This window comes from Macaca nemestrina, chromosome 12 (assembly GCF_043159975.1).
Source record: "Macaca nemestrina isolate mMacNem1 chromosome 12, mMacNem.hap1, whole genome shotgun sequence".
Taxonomy (NCBI): Eukaryota; Metazoa; Chordata; class Mammalia; order Primates; family Cercopithecidae; genus Macaca; species Macaca nemestrina.
Genome location: NC_092136.1, coordinates 84815149 through 84834173, shown reverse-complemented (window position 1 = coordinate 84834173; position 19025 = coordinate 84815149). Strand labels below are relative to the sequence as shown.

The 19025-nt window shown below is 37.9% G+C and overlaps 1 protein-coding gene and 2 pseudogenes across 12 annotated transcripts in view; all 3 read left to right on the top strand.

The window, feature by feature from the left end:
- Positions 1-19025, top strand: part of LOC105468849 (discs large MAGUK scaffold protein 2) — a 2241192-nt gene that overhangs the window by 180604 nt on the left and 2041563 nt on the right. The window lies entirely within an intron of this gene.
- On the top strand, positions 3210-7590 carry LOC139357555 (ATP-dependent RNA helicase A-like; annotated as a pseudogene).
- On the top strand, positions 3832-7590 carry LOC139357554 (ATP-dependent RNA helicase A-like; annotated as a pseudogene).

Sequence of the window (19025 nt, the reverse complement as noted above, 5' to 3'; positions counted from 1 at the left end):
TCAAAGCTAGCAGAAGACAAAAAATAACCAAAATTAGGGCTGAACTGAAGGAATTTGAGATGTGAAAACACCATAAAAAAGATCAATAAATCCAGGAGTTTGTTTTTTGAAAGAATAAATAAGATAGATAGACTGCTAGCTAGACTAATAAAGAAGAAAATAGAGAAAATCCAAATAAACACAATCAGAAATGACAAAGGGGACATTACCACCAAACCCACAGAAATACAAATAACCATCAGAACTACTATGAACACCTCTATGCACACAAAGCAGAAAACCTAGAAGAAATGGATAAATTCCTAGACACATACAACCTCCCAAGAGTGAACCAGGAATCCCTGAACAGACTAATAGTGAATTCTAAAATTGAATCAGTGATAAAAATCCTACCAATCATAAAAAGCCCAGGACCAGACAGATTCACAGTTGAATTCAACTAGATGTATAAATAAGAGCTAGTACCACTCCTACTGAAACTAATCCAAAAAATCGAGGAGCAGGGGCTTCTCTGTACCTTATTCTATGAGACCAGCATCATCCTGATACCAAAATCTGGCAGAGACACAACAAAAAGACCAACATCCTTAATGAAAATAGATGCAAAAATCCTCAACAAAATAGTAGCAAACTGAATTCAGCAGCACATCAAAAATCTAATCCACCATAACAAAGTAGGTTTCATCCCTGGGATGCAAGCTTGGCTTAACATATGCAAATCAATAAATGTGACTCAACACATAAACAGAACTATAAACAAAAACCACACGATTATCTTAATAGATGCAAAAAAGCTTTCAATAAAATTTAACATCCCTTTATGTAAAAACCCTCAAGAAACTGGACACTGAAGGAACATGCTTCAAAATAATAAGAGCCCTCTATGACAAACCCACAGCCTGCATCATACTGAATAGGCAAAAGCTGGAAGCGGTCCCTTTGATAACTAGAATGAGACCAGTATACCCTCTCTCACCACTCTTATCAAGCATAGTACTGGTAGTCCTGGCCCAAGCAGTCAGGCAAGAGAAAGAAGTAAAAGGCATCCAAATAGGAAAAGAGGAAGTCAAATTATCCCTGGTTGCAGATGACATGATTCTATACCTAGCAAACACTACAGTCTCTGCCTAAAAGCTTCCTGATCTGATAAACAACTTCAGCAAAGTTTTGGGATACAAAGTCAGTGTACAAAAATTAGTAGCATTCCTATATACAAACAACATGTAAGTGGAGAGCCAAATCAGGAACATAATCCCTTTTACAATTGCCAAAAATAGAATAAAATAACTAGGAATGTAGCTAACTAGGGAGGTGTAAAGTCTCTACAATGACAATTACAAAACACTACTCCAAGAAATCAGAGATGACATACACAAATGGGGAAACATTCCATGTTCATGGATAGGAAGAATCAGTATTATAAAAATGACCATATTGCCCAAAGTAATTTACAGATTCAATGCTAATCCTATCAAACTACCAATGATATTCTTCACAGAATTAGAAAAAAACTATTCTAAAATTTATGTGGAGCCATAAAAGAATCCAAATATCCCAGACAATTGTAAGCAAAAAGAACAAAGCTGGAGGTATCATGTTACCTGATTTCAAACTACACTACGAGGCCGTAGTAATGAAAACACTGATACAAAACAGACACATAGACTAATGAAACAGAATCGAGGCCCAGAAGTAAAACTGCACACATAAAACTATCTGATCTTCAGCAAAACTAACAAAAACAAACCATGGAGAAAGGACTCCCTATTCAATAAATACTGGTGGGATAACTGGCTAGCAATATTCAGAAGATTGAAACTGGACCTCTCTCTTACACCACATACAAAAATCAACTCAAGATGGATTAAAGACTTAAATGTAAAACCTAAAACTATAAAAACTCTGGAAGAAAACCTGGGAAATACCATTCTGGGACATAGGACCTGGCAAAGATTTCATGACAATGATGCCAAAAGCCATTGCAACAAAAACAAAAATTGACAAATTGGATCTAATTAAACTAAACAGCTTTTGCACAACACAAGAAACTATAATATCAATAAAGATACAACCTACAGAATGGAGAAAATATTTGCAAACTATGTATCTGACACAGGTGCAATATGCAAAATTGATACAGAACGTAATCAAATTTACAAGCAAAAAACCAAACAATACTATTAAAAAGTGGGCAAAGGACATACATGTCAAAAGACATACATGTGGTCAACAAGAATATGAAGAAATGCTCAACATCACTAATTATTAGAGAAATGCAAATCCAAACCACAATGAGATACCATTTCATACCAGTCAGACTGGCCATTACTAAAAAGTCAAAAAAATAACAGGTCATGGTGAGGTTGAGGAGAAAGGGGAATGCTTATACACTACTGGTGGGAGTATAAATTAGTTCAGCTATTGTAGAAAGCAGTGTGATGATTTCTCAAAGAACTTAAAACAGAATTACCATTTGACCCTGCAATCTCATTATTGGGTATATACCCTAAATAATAAAAATCATTATACCATAAAGACACATGCATATGTATGTTTATTGCAGCTCTATTCACAATAGCAAAGACATGGAATCAACCTAAATGTCCATCAGTGGTATACTAGACAAAGAAAATGTGGTATATATATGCCATGGAGTACCATGCAACCGTAAAAAAGAATGAGATCATGCCCTTTGCAGCAACATGGATGGAGCTAGAGATCATTATCCTGGGAACAGAAAACCAAATACCATATGTTCTTACTTATAAGTCAGAGATAAGCAATGAAAACACATGAACACAAAGGGGAACAACAGACACTAGGGCCTCCTTAAGGGTGGAGGGTGGGAGGAAGGAGAGCATACAAAAATACCTATTGGGTACTGTGCTTACCTGGGTGACTAAATAATCTGTACACCAAATCCCTGTGACACAGTTTACCTATACAACAATTCTGTGCATGTACCCCTAAACCCAAATACAATTTAAAAAAGAGAAAAGCGAGGAGTGATTACATCAAGTATGAAACTCCTGTGTCTGGGAGAATTTGGCTAATTTCTGGCCAAGGCAATCCAAGGACCTCCACCTTTGGATCCTGTGATTTAGGCAGAGCACACTCTTAGAGAGCTTAATGCATTAGATGGCAATGATAAGTTTAATTCTCTAGGATAGGTCCTGACTAAACTCTCCATTGAGCCTCATCTTGGCAAAATGACAATAATGGGGTGTATTTTTTATGAGAGAGATCCTGTCTATACCATCTCTGCTGCTACCTGCTTTCATTGGTGAAGGAAAGTGGAATATATCCGTTGAAATTTTGCTGGAAACTGATTTTCTGATTATGTATCCCTTTTATCAGTGTTCTAATCCTGGAATGATTCTAGAATGGGTAGAGAAGAAGCCGAGATTCAATTTTGTGAGCAGAAAGATTCAATATGGCTACACTAAGAATGACTTATGAAGCCAAAGTTTAGCTCAAAGGGATTCTTATTAATTCTGGATTTCCAGAAAATTATTGACACAAGTGTTTACTAACACTGGACCAGATAATAATTTGGATGTTGTTATCTCCCTCTTGACCTTTGGTGTATACCCAAATGATGGTCTCAGAAGGAAAAGAGAAATATTCTTACCATGAAAGGCATAATGCACTTATCCACAAACTGTCTGTTAATTGTTTTTTTAGTAGCAAGATATGAAGTGCTCCTCTCCTTTCTTTGTGTTTGGTGAAAAGCAGGGGGTGACTAAGGCCATGCCTTTAGCAGAGATGGCTCAGGTTCAAACACTGTCTCTGCTCAGGTGTACTTGAATCTGAGTGATCTCTGCTAAAGGCATGACCTTAGTCACCCCCTTGAAGTTGCTTCTCTTTGCCTCCAAGAAAGTATCATGTGATAGGCAGATTGTTCTTGTAGACAACTGAATTAAACTACATATATCCCATGAAGCTGCTGGCTGCATCACTGCTTCCCAGGAAACCTTGGAGTCTCTGGTTGTTGAAGTAATGAAACAACCTGATATCTTCAGCCAGTTGGACCCCTTAAATTATTATATGCTGAACATGATCCACCAAATCTCTAGGCTGTTAGCTGCTGTTATCATCTCCATACACAGTATGGAGATGGTCCACATCCTCCCAAGATGGCCTGATATGACAATGGAAGTAGATATAGAAGGATACATTCTAATTATGGTGTTGGAGACTATGGCAGTGGCTATAGCAATGGAGGCTATAGTAGTGGAGGCTATGGTGGCACTACTCCACCCTGTCAGGAAGGATATGGTGGAGATGGTGGTGGAGATTATAGAGGATATAACTGAGGTGGCTATAGCAGTAGCTCTGGTGGAGATCACAGAAGGTCTGGTGGAGGCTACAGAGGATCTGGGGGATGCCAGTGAGAATGTAGAAGGGGGAGCTATGGAAACGGCTGCTTTGGACAAGGAAAAGGAAGTGGTGGCCATTAAAGCTTGGTTATGTCAGTGCCTGTGCATAGACAGTTAAAAAAAAGAAAACTACTTGTTTTTTCCAAGATATTTATTTTTCGTCAAAAACTAAACCCGTTTTCCACACATTCTGTGGTTCATTGTAGTTTAAGGAAACCAAGCATAGATGCATTAGTGATTTTATTTATATTATATAAAATATAATCTTTTATAAAAATACCACAGTTTGTATTTTTTCTTTAAAGAGTAAAGATTTGCTTTTAAAGTTAATTTGATATTTTCTTGGCTTTCATTTAATATGTTAGAAAATACAGTATTATACTGAATTAAAAAAAAGAAATTTCAGTTATTCAACATGCAAAAGCCTGGAGTGAATTTATAGCATATAAAAGGCATTAAGACCAGCTGTTCTTAATTTCCATGACAAAGCAAAATAAAAATAAACAAAATTAAAAATGGGGCTGGGCATGCTGCCTCACACTTGTAATCATAGCACTTTGGGAGGCTGAGGCAGGAGGATTGCTTGAGGCCGAGAGTTCAAAACCAGCCTTGGCAACATAGTGAGACCCTGTTGCATTAAAAGTATTGGGGGCTTACTGTGGGCTAGGTGCTATGCTAGGTACTATATACAAATTATCTAAATTATCTAATTGTCACAATAATTCTGATTAGGTATTTTTACTATCCTTATTTAATAAATGTAGAAATTTGAGTCTGAAAAGAGTTAAGAAGCTTATGAGAAGTTACATATATAAACAAAGCTTGGAGGTGTTGTGAGTTCAGTTCCAGACCACTGCAATAAAGTGAAGATTACAATAAAGCAAGTCACAGATTTTATGGTTTAGAGAATGGCGTGAGCCAGTTTAATATTTTCAAATCACTATAGATATTGTGTATTGGGAGTGGAGGGTGGTGGTTACTGAGTGAACAGGGAAATCAGTTACATCTGTTGCAATATTGTGGGTAAGGGATGTTGGTGACTTGGTCTGCTGTTGGAGATGGAGAGAAGTGGGTAGATTTAAGATATGTATTTTTAGGTAGTACTGATGGAATTTGGTAATGGTTTGGTTGTGAGTTAGTGGCAGAGAAGTTGAAGAAGTTATCAAGGCAAGCCACTAGACTTTTGAGAAGAAAAACTAGGTTGATGGATGTGTCATTTGCCGATATGGGTTAGATTAGAAGATGAAGTTTGAGATCCCTGTGTGATGTACAGGCAGATATGTTACGTAGGTAGTTAGAGATGTAAATTTGGAATTTAGAGGATAATTTTGGGTTGATGATACACATTTAAGAGTTGTTGGCATGTAGATAATATAAAGCCATGGAAGTGGTCAAGATTTCCTAGGATGAGAATGTAGATTGAGGAGATGATTAGAAACAAGTTCTGAGCAGTTCCAATGTTTAGAAATATGGAGGAAGAGCAGGCAAAGGGGGCAGAAAAAAAAAAGCTAGATGGGTAGGAGGAAACAAAAAGAATATAGAGTTATGGAAGCTGAGAAAAGAGAAGAAGGAAAGATAATTCAGTTCCACTGAAAACTTCTGAGAGGCCAAATAAATTGAGACTCATAGAAAATTATAGCTAAGTTTTATCTTTGCGAGGATAGTTTCAATGTAATGATGAGAGTAAAAGCCCCAGATTGGAGCAGGTTGAAGAGTGAACTGAGTTTCATTACCAGCAAAATTGCAGATAAAATGTCCCCAAAAAATCTCTGGTATAAGATATTTACAAATACTTGATGGAATAACAACAATATTTTAAAATCCTAAGTAAGCTCACAAATAAGTAAGGGAAACCTGTGGGGGCCAAAAAAGAAGACGAGTTGGAAATAGAATTGTAAGTGGTTGCTGATATCATAGCTATCTAGAGGGCATTTGCTAATTATGGTAATCCTGTTTTAATGACCAGGCAGTGGTGGAGAAAAAGCCTTGTATATATACAGATGGGAAGATATTTCTGAGAACCCACATAAAGCCAGAAATTATGATTAACGTGAGGGTAGAGGTAAAAAAGAATGTCTCCCTGTCAAATAAGGAAGATAAGCAAGACAACTTGGCAACAAGGTATGTTAGATTGGGCTCTCAGTAGAAAACAATAGAAGTATCTGCTTTGAAAATTGATAACCACAAAGGCTACCCTGATATCACTTTCAAGTTAAAATTTATGTCATTTTTTTTTTTTTAAACGGAGTTTCACTCTTGTTGCCCAGGCTGGAGTGCAATAGTGCGATCTTGGCTCATCGTGCAACCTCTGCCTCCCGGGTTCAAGCGATTCTCCTGCCTCAGCCTCCCGAGTAGCTAGGATTACAGGCATGCACCACCATGCCCAGCTAATTTTGTATTTTTAGTAGAGACAGAGTTTCTCCAGGTTGGTCAGGCTGGTTTCAAACTGCTGACCTCAGGTGATCCACCCACCTCAGCCTCCCAAAGTGCTGGGATTATAGGCATGACCCACTGTGCCCAGCCAAAATTTACATCATTTTTGTAGCCTGAGCAGTCTAGACTGAAAACAAACAAACAAACATAAACAAAACTTTAGGTAGTTCCAATTTGAAAGCACTCGGGTGATTGGCAGAAGAAATGCATATTATCTTTCACTGAATGTAGCTTCAACCCAGGCTTCATGGAGTTCCCTAAAAAAAGCTTTAATAAAACATGAATTGAGAATGAAAACTACAAAATACTTGAGAAGTAAATCACTATAAGTGAGGCTTACCAGAAAATATCACTAAACACTTTATATAATATTTAAAATGTTTAAATAAAGTATGTACTCGCTAATATAAGAAAGGAATAAGATACAATTAAAAAGATGGGGCAGAATAGGAAATAAAAAATACAAAATAGAACTCCTAAAAAGGAGAATTATAATAGCTAAAAAGTAGATGGTTTAAATGAAGATTAGACAAAAGAAAATTATAAATTAATGAAATAAAGGATAGAGTTAAAGATATTATCACAAAGAGATGAAAAACATGAAAGAGTGGTTAAAAGATATGGACATTAGAATGACAAGAGCTGATATGACCCATTGGAGTTCCAGAAGAAGAGACTAGAGTTAATGTGGCAGAAGCAATTTTTAAGTCCTGGATGAAAAATTTCCAGAATTGATGGAAGACATCTCTGTTTCAGGGAGCACAAAAATTCCAATCAAGGAACGTAATAGAAAAAGGAAAGATAAAAAGTTAGTAAGCCAAGTATCCAATTTAAGATGTTAAGATGTTAGAAAAAGGACAGAATAAATTCAATACAATGGAAAAAAGAAAGTAACAGAGACAATATTGATCAAACAAACAAAACATAGAATAAAGAGGATCAATAATGACTGAGTTTTATTTGATAAGATTAAGGTAAATAACTTCTGGCATGTTTGATTTCAAAGAGGGTGGAAGGAAGAGGAGGAGAGAGAGAGAGAGAGAGAGAGAAAAGCATAAATAAGCACAGTCAGAAATGAAAAATGGGAACTACTTTAAATATATTAGGGGTTGATAGGCTCAAACGAAAGGAAGGAGCAAGGCTATGTGTAAATGGTTTAGACGTGGATGTGGCAATGAACTTGTTTCCTTGGAAGCAATAAAGATAAGATAGATGTTGAATATTTGTCCCCAAACCATTATCTGAAGGTATTTCCTGGATCCTAAATAGAGGCTACTTCTCTGTGTCAAAGTGACTTAGAACCTCCAGACAAGAGTGGGATATTTCATTTTTACTGATAGAATTTCAGAAGCAAAGTCTCTGATTGTCTTTGATTTTATAGAACAAAGTTTCTCAGTAAGAAAGCAGTAGGCATTCAAAGAAAGGGGTTGTGATGATACTTTATAATGGCAGCATGTCCTTGGGAGAAATAGTATTTCCTTTTAACTTTCCAGCCAGCTTTATCTGGGCCTATTATTCCAGCCTGATGAATGTCAGGGCAGATTTTTGGTGTCTGAATTTATTTTTACTTTCTCACCCCAAATCTTGTCTCAAGGTCTCTGCTCATTATTTGAACACTCAAGGAGAATTGAGAAAATTCCAGAATACTGACTATAGTGTTTTTAAAATGAATAGTTTCCAGGAACTGGTAAACTTAATGTTGTCTCTTAGCAATAGTCTAGTTTAGATTAGAAATTCATTGATACCCTTTTCTGATAGGACTTTTTAGATTGCTAGAGCAGGAAAATTATTCCACATGAAAATATTGTAAGGTACTTTCAAGCACAAAAATCACTTTAATTTGGATTATTTCATTTGAGTCAAATTATGAGTTTCCTAATTTTCATATTAGCAATCGAGGCTAAAAAATGCTAAATAGCTTGCCCAGAGTCAGCTAGCTGCTGAAATTTACTGTCTGTAAGGTCAATGATCTGTCCATTGTTCTAAGCTGCCTCCAAGTTCAGTGAATTCCTGGAATTATTAGACTTTTGGGAAAACATTTTCAAAGAGAGTGGTTAAGATCAGTTTGGGAAACAATTGCCTTTTCTGTCTCTGTGTCTCATCCCCCCTCAAATTTATTGATGTAGAAGTCTAATTTCAGTTAAAGTTCCAAAATAAAAATACTTATGGTTTCTTTACTTTCTTGGGATTTAACCTTTTCATAATTTTTTTTCCAGAAATTTTAAACTTCGAATTTTTACATTAATGTTTAGGGTAATGAGTGAGGGAGCACAAATAAATCATGAAATATGTATTAGTTTTCTAGAACTGCTGTAATAAATATCACAAATTAAGTTGTTTAAACAGCAGAAATTTATTTTCTCACAATTCTGGAAGCTAATAGTCCAAGATCAAGGTGGTTGGCAATGGTTGGCAAGGTTGGTCTCTTCAGGACCTCTCTCCTTGGCTTGCAGATGGCTGTCTTCCCCTTGTATCGTTACATGGTCTTTCTTCTGCATCTGTGTCCTAATCTCCTTTTCTTATAAAGTCACCAGCCATATTGCATTAGGTCCCACCCTAATTACCTCATTTAACTTGATTTCCTCTTTAGAGACCCCATCTCTAAATATAATCACATTCTGAAGTACTGGGAGTTAGAATTTCAACATATTAGTTTGGGTGGGGGGCAGGGGAGACACAATTCAGTCCATAACAAATGTGTTTTTCATCATTGTTTTCTTGGAGTCTGTCAGTGTTTCTAGAATTTAGTATTTGTTAAATAAAGAAGTGAAAGCTAGATTATCAGTGTTGGAAAACTTTGAAGACTTAAAGTGAAAATTGCAAGACTAGTTATACAACTAGTCAGTTAAATGGCAGATTAGAACTTCTGTACAGTTGGTCTTTAATTTATAATGGTTCTTTTATGATTTTTTGACTTTACAATGCAATATTTTCAACTTATGACCAATGCACACTGTGTTGCCTTTCTCTTTTTAAATAAGGTAAAATTGCCATGATTCATTAGACTGAAAGATTTTATTCAAATGGCAGAATGTGTTTATTGTCTTTGATGTACAAAGGTTTTTCTTAGAAGTTTTTCATTTTAAAACAAATTTACATTCTAAATTTTAAAATATTATATATAAATATATAAACACACACATGCATATACTATATCCCTTCAAACTGGAGGTGTAACTGAGTAATAATTTCTTTTAAGGTAGCTCCAATTAGGACACAATGGAGACAGCATGGACTTTAGAATAAAGTGCATCTGTGGTTGTATTATTCACACTATATAATTTTAGTTATTTAAGCCTTGATGAACCTGTAAAATGTGAAAAATAGTATTTTATCTTAAAGAGTTGTAGCAAGGATTAAATAAGATGTTTATAAAGTGCCTAGAACATTTACCTGATTGATATTTACTAAATAAATGGAAGCTATTATTTTAAGTGATTATTAACAAATTTATTTTCATAAGAATTACAAAGGAGTATGTCTTTGTTATCTTATTACAAGAATTGTTATTTGAAAAAAGAATATAAACAACATTTTATGGCCTTTAAAGTAAAATCTAACTAATTTCTCCTAGAAATCTATAACAAAACCATTTCCTCCAATGGCAACAAGTGGCACTATGATTTCTTGTGTTAATTAATAGGGCTTATTCTGGATTTGATCTTTCAACATGATTAGATTGTACATTTTGTAGAGGCATGTTAAATCTATCAGACTTAAAATGCCTAATGAAGTTAAAAGACCTTTAAATGTTCTCAAATACTTTGTCCTTCATGTGTCTCACTTTAAAGCAACTCAAAACACCATACGAACATTTTATTTTTCAAGTGGATTAATTTAGGGTCTGATGGTTTGTAAGGTAAAATTTGTTCTTTTACTTAAAGAGGAAGGGATCTTTTAAAAAACAAAGCCACAAGTTGTAAACAATGGGTTTTAGAGTCAGCAGACATATATATGGCTTTGGGCAAGTTGTTTAATACCTCTGTGCGTAAAATGTCTCATCTATAGATTAGAGGCATTGTACATATTATATAGAGTGATGTGAGAGTAATGGATGGAAAGCCTCCGTGGTTTCCTCCATCAATGGTTTTGTCAATCCCAAAATTTTTATAGAGTGCCCATTGTGCTAGGTTCTAAAAAAGTAATTTGTGTATTTAAAATAAAAAATAAAAATTAAAACTATATACAACTTTTAGGAATGTGTCTCTTTTTAAATGAGGTGTGCCTGTTCTGATTAGTGCTTTGAATCTTTTTTTTTTTTTTTTGAGACGGAATTTCCCTCTTGTTGCCCAGGCTGAAATGGAGTGATGCAACCTCGGCTCACTGCAACCTCCACCTCCCAGGTTCAGACAATTCTCCTGCCTCAGCCTCCTGAGTAGCTGGGATTGCAGGCACGGGTCACCACGCACAGCTAATGTTTTGTATTTTTTAGTAGAGATGGGGTTTCACCATGGTGGCCAGGCTGGTCTCAAACTCCTGACCTCAGGTGATCCACCCACCTCGGCCTCCCAAAGTGCTGGGATTACAGGCATGAGCCACCACGCCCGGCCAGTGCTTTGAATCTTGAGAGTCCTATCACAATGGGATTTGTTGTGGCTCTTCTCCAGTGTTATGGCTTCTCCTGGATTTGTCCAGGAGATGGGAGAGTCCAAACCCTCTCAAAAACAGGTCTGGAGTCCATTTCTGCTGGTTTCCTTGTAACTGTTTCTCCCCACCATCCAAAATGGTTTACCTTAAATATTTTAACTACTTCTCTTTGCAGATAGTATTTGTCCTGCTTTCAAGATATTGAATTCCTCAACATCATATGCTATTTAATAATTACCAGGTACAGTGTTTTTGGTAGAATTTGTAGATGTTGGTCTATCATTGTTTTAGTACAGTTTTATTCCCCGGATTTATGTTGTTTTATCTGTTCTTTTTCTTATTTTATTTTTGTTTAATGTTTTAAATTCAACCTCCTAATCCTTTTTATTCTCATGGTTATATTTTATTTTTAACCTTATAAACAAAGTTATAAATCTTCTCAGCAATGGTTCTGGAAAGTACAGTTTTTGCTGAGAAAGGCAGTATACACTATTAGGTTGCTGCAAAAGTAATTGTGGCTTTTGCCATTAAAAATAACTACAAAAACTGCAATTACTTTTGCACCAACCTAACCTTCTAGTAAATGTATTAGAAGCATAGTTAACAGGTAGCTGCTGCATTCCTTTCCACCAGCTGTCTCATGAAGATAGACCAGAGATCTTTTCCAGAAAATCACCTCCTGCCTACCATTTTTCTTTTGGATTGAATCATGCCATTGGCACAGTGTCTTAAAAATCTAATGGTTATATATGTTGTGTGTGTGTGTGGGTGTGTGTGTGTTCATGTGTGTGTGTTCACAATGTTCAGTTTCCAATGAGAGGCCAGTGTGTGGGATGTCAGAGAGTAGCACTGCTACATTAAAGCAAGTGTGCCTTCTGCACTGAAAGGTCAATTCCTGCTTGAAGAAAGTAAACCTCTGTATCTTTTGAGTCACCTGGAATGATGTTTTCTTAAGAAACCCTTCTTGAAAGTAATGAAATATCTATGGGAAAGAGCAGCACCCTTATTGGCTGCCCCTCTATTCTGCCCCTAGGAGGACCATGCTCTCTTAACCAATTCTAAAACTCCTTGTGTGTCAAGCCCTCTTGGATGTTCATGTGACATTGCCAGTCACTATAGTAATTGTAGCTCTCCTGGCTTCTGGCAGTTAAATGTTGCTGCATTGCCAAATCTATGGTTATCTATCCTTTCATTGTCATTGGACACAAAGAAAAGCCACTACTGAATTTCTTTTTTTTCTTTCTTTTTTTTTAAAATTTATTTATTATTATTATACTTTAAGTTGTAGGGTACATGTGCATAACGTGCAGGTTTGTTATATATGTATACTTGTGCCATGTTGGTGTGCTGCACCCATCAACTCGTCATTTACATCAGGTATAACTCCCAATGCAATCCCTCCCCCCTCCCCCCGCCCCATGATAGGCCCCGGTGTGTGATGTTCCCCTTCCTGAGTCCAAGTGATCTCATTGTTCAGTTCCCACCTATGAGTGAGAACATGCGGTGTTTGGTTTTCTGTTCTTGTGATAGTTTGCTAAGAATGATGGTTTCCAGCTGCATCCATGTCCCTACAAAGGACGCAAACTCATCCTTTTTGATGGCTGCATAGTATTCCATGGTGTATATGTGCCACATTTTCTTAATCCAGTCTGTCACTGATGGACATTTGGGTTGATTCCAAGTCTTTGCTATTGTGAATAGTGCTGCAATAAACATATGTGTGCATGTGTCTTTATAGCAGCATGATTTATAATCCTTTGGGTATATACCCAGTAATGGGATGGCTGGGTCATATGGTACTTCTAGTTCTAGATCCTTGAGGAATCGCCATACTGTTTTCCATAATGGTTGAACTAGTTTACAATCCCACCAACAGTGTAAAAGTGTTCCTATTTCTCCACATCCTCTCTAGCACCTGTTGTTTCCTGACTTTTTAATGATCGCCATTCTAACTGGTGTGAGATGGTATCTCATTGTGGTTTTGATTTGCATTTCTCTGATGGCCAGTGATGATGAGCATTTTTTCATGTGTCTGTTGGCTGTATGAATGTCTTCTTTTGAGAAATGTCTGTTCATATCCTTTGCCCACTTTTTGATGGGGTTGTTTGTTTTTTTCTTGTAAATTTGTTTGAGTTCTTTGTAGGTTCTGGATATTAGCCCTTTGTCAGATGAGTAGATTGCAAAAATTTTCTCCCATTCTGTAGGTTGCCTGTTCACTCTGATGGTAGTTTCTTTTGCTGTGCAGAAGCTCTTTAGTTTAATGAGATCCCATTTGTCAATTTTGGCTTTTGCTGCCGTTGCTTTTGGTGTTTTAGACATGAAGTCTTTGCCCATGCCTATGTCCTGAATGGTACTACCTAGGTTTTCCTCTAGGATTTTTATGGTATTAGGTCTAACATTTAAGTCTCTAATCCATCTTGAATTAATTTTCGTATAAGGAGTATGGAAAGGATCCAGTTTCAGCTTTCTACTTATGGCTAGCCAATTTTCCCAGCACCATTTATTAAATAGGGAATCCTTTCCCCATTTCTTGTTTCTCTCAGGTTTGTCAAAGATCAGATGGCTGTAGATGTGTGGTATTATTTGTGAGGACTCTGTTCTGTTCCATTGGCCTATATCTCTGTTTTGGTACCAGTACCATGCTGTTTTGGTTACTGTAGCCTTGTAATATAGTTTGAAGTCAGGTAGCGTGATGCCTCCAGCTTTGTTCTTTTGACTTAGGATTGTCTTGGAGATGCGGGCTCTTTTTTGGTTCCATATGAACTTTAAAGCAGTTTTTTCCAATTCTGTGAAGAAAGTCATTGGTAGCTTGATGGGGATGGCATTGAATCTATAAATTACCTTGGGCAGTATGACCATTTTCACGATATTGATTCTTCCTATCCATGAGCATGGTATGTTCTTCCATTTGTTTGTGTCCTCTTTTATTTCACTGAGCAGTGATTTGTAGTTCTCCTTGAAGAGGTCCTTTACATCCCTTGTAAGTTGGATTCCTAGGTATTTTATTCTCTTTGAAGCAATTGTGAATGGAAGTTCATTCCTGATTTGGCTCTCTGTTTGTCTGTTACTGGTGTATAAGAATGCTTGTGATTTTTGCACATTAATTTTGTATCCTGAGACTTTGCTGAAGTTGCTTATCAGCTTAAGGAGATTTTGGGCTGAGACAATGGGGTTTTCTAAATATACAATCATGTCATCTGCAAACAGGGACAGTTTGACTTCTTCTTTTCCTAACTGAATACCCTTGATTTCTTTCTCTTGCCTAATTGCCCTAGCCAGAACTTCCAACACTATGTTGAATAGGAGTGGTGAGAGAGGGCATCCCTGTGTTGTGCCAGTTTTCAAAGGGAATTTTTCCAGTTTTTGCCCATTCAGTATGATATTGGCTGTGGGTTTGTCATAAATAGCTGTTATTATTTTGAGGTACGTTCCATCAATACCGAATTTATTGAGCGTTTTTAGCATGAAGGGCTGTTGAATTTTGTCAAAAGCCTTTTGTGCATCTATTGAGATAATCATGTGATTCTTCTCTTTGGTTCTGTTTATATGCTGGATTATGTTTATTGATTTGCGAATGTTGAACCAGCCTTGCATCCCAGGGATGAAGCCCACTTGATCATGGTGGATAAGCTTTTTGATGTGTTGCTGAATCCGGTTTGCCAGTATTTTATTGAGGATTTTTGCATCGATGTTCATCAGGGATATTGGTCTAAAATTCTCTTTTTTGGTTGTGTCTCTGCCAGGCTTTGGTATCAGGATGATGTTGGCCTCATAAAATGAGTTAGGGAGGATTCCCTCTTTTTCTATTGATTGGAATAGTTTCAGAAGGAATGGTACCAACTCCTCCTTGTACCTCTGGTAGAATTCAGCTGTGAATCCATCTGGTCCTGGACTTTTTTTGGTTGGTAGGCTATTAATTATTGCCTCAATTTCAGAGCCTGCTATTGGTCTATTCAGGGATTCAACTTCTTCCTGGTTTAGTCTTGGAAGAGTGTAAGTGTCCAGGAAAGTATCCATTTCTTCTAGATTTTCCAGTTTATTTGCATAGAGGTGTTTATAGTATTCTCTGATGGTAGTTTGTATTTCTGTGGGGTCGGTGGTGATATCCCCTTTATCATTTTTAATTGCGTCTATTTGATTCTTCTCTCTTTTCTTCTTTATTAGTCTTGCTAGTGGTCTGTCAATTTTGTTGATCTTTTCAAAAAACCAACTCCTGGATTCATTGATTTTTTGGAGAGTTTTTTGTGTCTCTATCTCCTTCAGTTCTGCTCTGATCTTAGTTATTTCTAGCCTTCTGCTAGCTTTCGAATGTGTTTGCTCTTGCTTCTCTAGTTCTTTTAATTGTGATGTTAGAGTGTCAATTTTAGATCTTTCCTGCTTTCTCTTGTGGGCATTTAGTGCTATAAATTTCCCTCTACACACTGCTTTAAATGTGTCCCAGAGATTCTAGTATGTTGTATCTTTGTTCTCATTGGTTTCAAAGAACATCTTTATTTCTGCCTTCATTTCGTTATGTACCCAGTAGTCATTTAGGAGCAGGTTGTTCAGTCTCCATGTAGTTGAGCGGTTTTGATTGAGTTTCTTAGTCCTGAGTTCTAGTTTGATTGCACTGTGGTCTGAGAGACAGTTTGTTATAATTTCTGTTCTTGTACATTTGCTGAGGAGTGCTTTACTTCCAATTACGTGGTCGATTTTGGAGTAAGTACGATGTGGTGCTGAGAAGAATGTATATTCTGTTGATTTGGGGTGGAGAGTTCTATAGATGTCTATTAGGTCTGCTTGCTGCAGAGATGAGTTCAATTCCTGGATATCCTTGTTAACTTTCTGTCTCATTGATCTGTCTAATGTTGACAGTGGAGTGTTGAAGTCTCCCATTATTATTGTATGGGAGTCTAAGTCTCTTTCTAAGTCTCTAAGGACTTGCTTGATGAATCTGGGTGCTCCTGTATTGGGTGCATATATATTTAGGATAGTTAGCTCTTCCTGTTGAATTGATCCCTTTACCATTATGTAATGGCCTTCTTTGTCTCTTTTGATCTTTGATGGTTTAAAGTCTGTTTTATCAGAGACTAGTATTGCAACCCCCGCTTTTTTTTTTCTCCATTTGCTTGGTAAATCTTCCTCCATCCCTTTATTTTGAGCCTATGTATGTCTCTGCGTGTGAGATGGGTCTCCTGAATACAGCAGACTGATGGGTCTTGACTCTTGATCCAGTTTGCCAGTCTGTGTCTTTTAATTGGAGCATTTAGTCCATTTACATTTAAGGTTAAGATTGTTATGTGTGAACTTGATCCTGCCATTATGATATTAAGTGGTTATTTTGCTCGTTAGTTGATGCAGTTTCTTCGTAGCCTCGATGGTCTTTACATTTTGGCATGTTTTTGCAATGGCTGGTACTGGTTGTTCCTTTCCATGTTTAGTGCTTCCTTCAGGGTCTCTTGTAAGGCAGGCCTAGTGGTGACAAAATCTCTAAGCATTTGCTTATCTGTAAAGGATTTTATTTCTCCTTCACTTATGAAACTTAGTTTGGCTGGATATGAAATTCTGGGTTGAAAATTCTTTTCTTTAAGAATGTTGAATATTGGCCCCCACTCTCTTCTGGCTTGGAGAGTTTCTGCCGAGAGATCTGCTGTTAGTCTGATGGGCTTCCCTTTGTGGGTAACCCGACCTTTCTCTCTGGCTGCCCTTAAGATTTTTTCCTTCATTTCAACTTTGGTGAATCTGGCAATTATGTGTCTTGGAGTTGCTCTTCTCGAGGAGTATCTTTGTGGCGTTCTCTGTATTTCCTGGATTTGAATGTTGGCCTGCCCTACTAGGTTGGGGAAGTTCTCCTGGATGATATCCTGAAGAGTGTTTTCCAACTTGGTTCCATTTTCCCCCTCACTTTCAGGCACCCCAATCAGACGTAGATTTGGTCTTTTTACATAATCCCATACTTCTTGCAGGCTTTGTTCATTTCTTTTTCTTCTTTTTTCTTTTGGTTTCTCTTCTCGCTTCATTTCATTCATTTGATCCTCAATCGCAGATACTCTTTCCTCCAGTTGATCGAGTCAGTTACTGAAGCTTGTGCATTTGTCACGTATTACTCGTGTCATGGTTTTCATCTCTTTCATTTCGTTAATGACCTTCTCTGCATTAATTACTCTAGCCATCAATTCTTCCACTTTTTTTTCAAGATTTTTAGTTTCTTTGCGCTGGGTACGTAATTCCTCCTTTAGCTCTGAGAAATTTGATGGACTGAAGCCTTCTTCTCTCATCTCGTCAAAGTCATTCTCCGTTCAGCTTTGATCCGTTGCTGGCAATGAGCTGCGCTCCTTTGCCGGGGGAGATGCGCTCTTATTTTTTGAATTTCCAGCTTTTTTGCCCTGCTTTTTCCCCATCTTTGTGGTTTGATCTGCCTCTGGTCTTTGATGATGGTGATGTACTGATGGGGTTTTGGTGTAGGTGTCCTTCCTGTTTGATAGTTTTCCTTCTACCAGTCAGGACCCTCAGCTGTAGGTCTGTTGGAGATTGCTTGAGGTCCACTCCAGACCCTGTTTGCCTGGGTATCAGCAGCAGAGGCTGCAGAAGATAGAATATTTCTGAACAGCGAGTGTACCTGTCTGATTCTTGCTTTGGAAGCTTCCTCTCAGGGGTGTACTCCACCCTGTGAGGTGTGGGGTGTCAGACTGCCCCTAGTGGGGGATGTCTCCCAGTTAGGCTACTCAGGGGTCAGGGACCCACTGGAGCAGGGAGTCTGTCCCTTCTCAGATCTCAACCTCCGTGTTGGGAGATCCACTGCTCTCTTCAAAGCTGTCAGACAGAGTCGTTTGCGTCTGCAGAGGTTTCGGCTGTGTTTGTTATTGCCCTGTCCCCAGAGGTGGAGTCTACAGAGACTGGCAGGTTTCCTTGAGCTGCTGTGAGCTCCACCCAGTTCGAGCTTCCCAGCAGCTTTGTTTACCTACTTAAGCCTCAGCAATGGCGGGCGCCCCTCCCCCAGCCTGGCTGCTGTCTTGCCAGTAGATCACAGACTGCTGTGCTAGCAATGAGGGAGGCTCCGTGGGTGTGGGACCCTCCCGGCCAGGTGTGGGATATGATCTCCTGGTGTGCCTGTTTGCTTAAAGCGCAGTATTGGGGTGGGAGTTACCCGATTTTCCAGGTGTTGTGTGTCTCAGTTCCCCTGGCTAGGAAAAGGGATTCCCTTCCCCCTTGCGCTTCCCAGGTGAGGCAATGCCTCGCCCTGCTTCAGCTCTCTCTGGTCGGGCTGCAGCAGCTGACCAGCACCGATCGTCCGGCACTCCCCTGTGAGATGAACCCAGTACCTCAGTTGAAAATGCAGAAATCACCGGTCTTCTGTGTAGCTCGCGCTGGGAGTTGGAGACTGGAGCTGTTCCTATTCGGCCATCTTGCTCCGCCCTCTGAATTTCTTAGTAATGTTGGTCTATGACTATCTGTCCTTTCATTGTCATTGGCCACATAGAAGAGCTACTACTGAATTTGTTAGTAATGTTGGTGACCTTTTTACTAGTATTTTCTTAATGGCCTTGGTGAATGATATGTTCCCTGGGCCTTTTTATGGTTTATAATCCTGGGTCACCTTGCATTTTGAAATATAATCATTCCAGTATGCTCACTTCCCTCAACCTC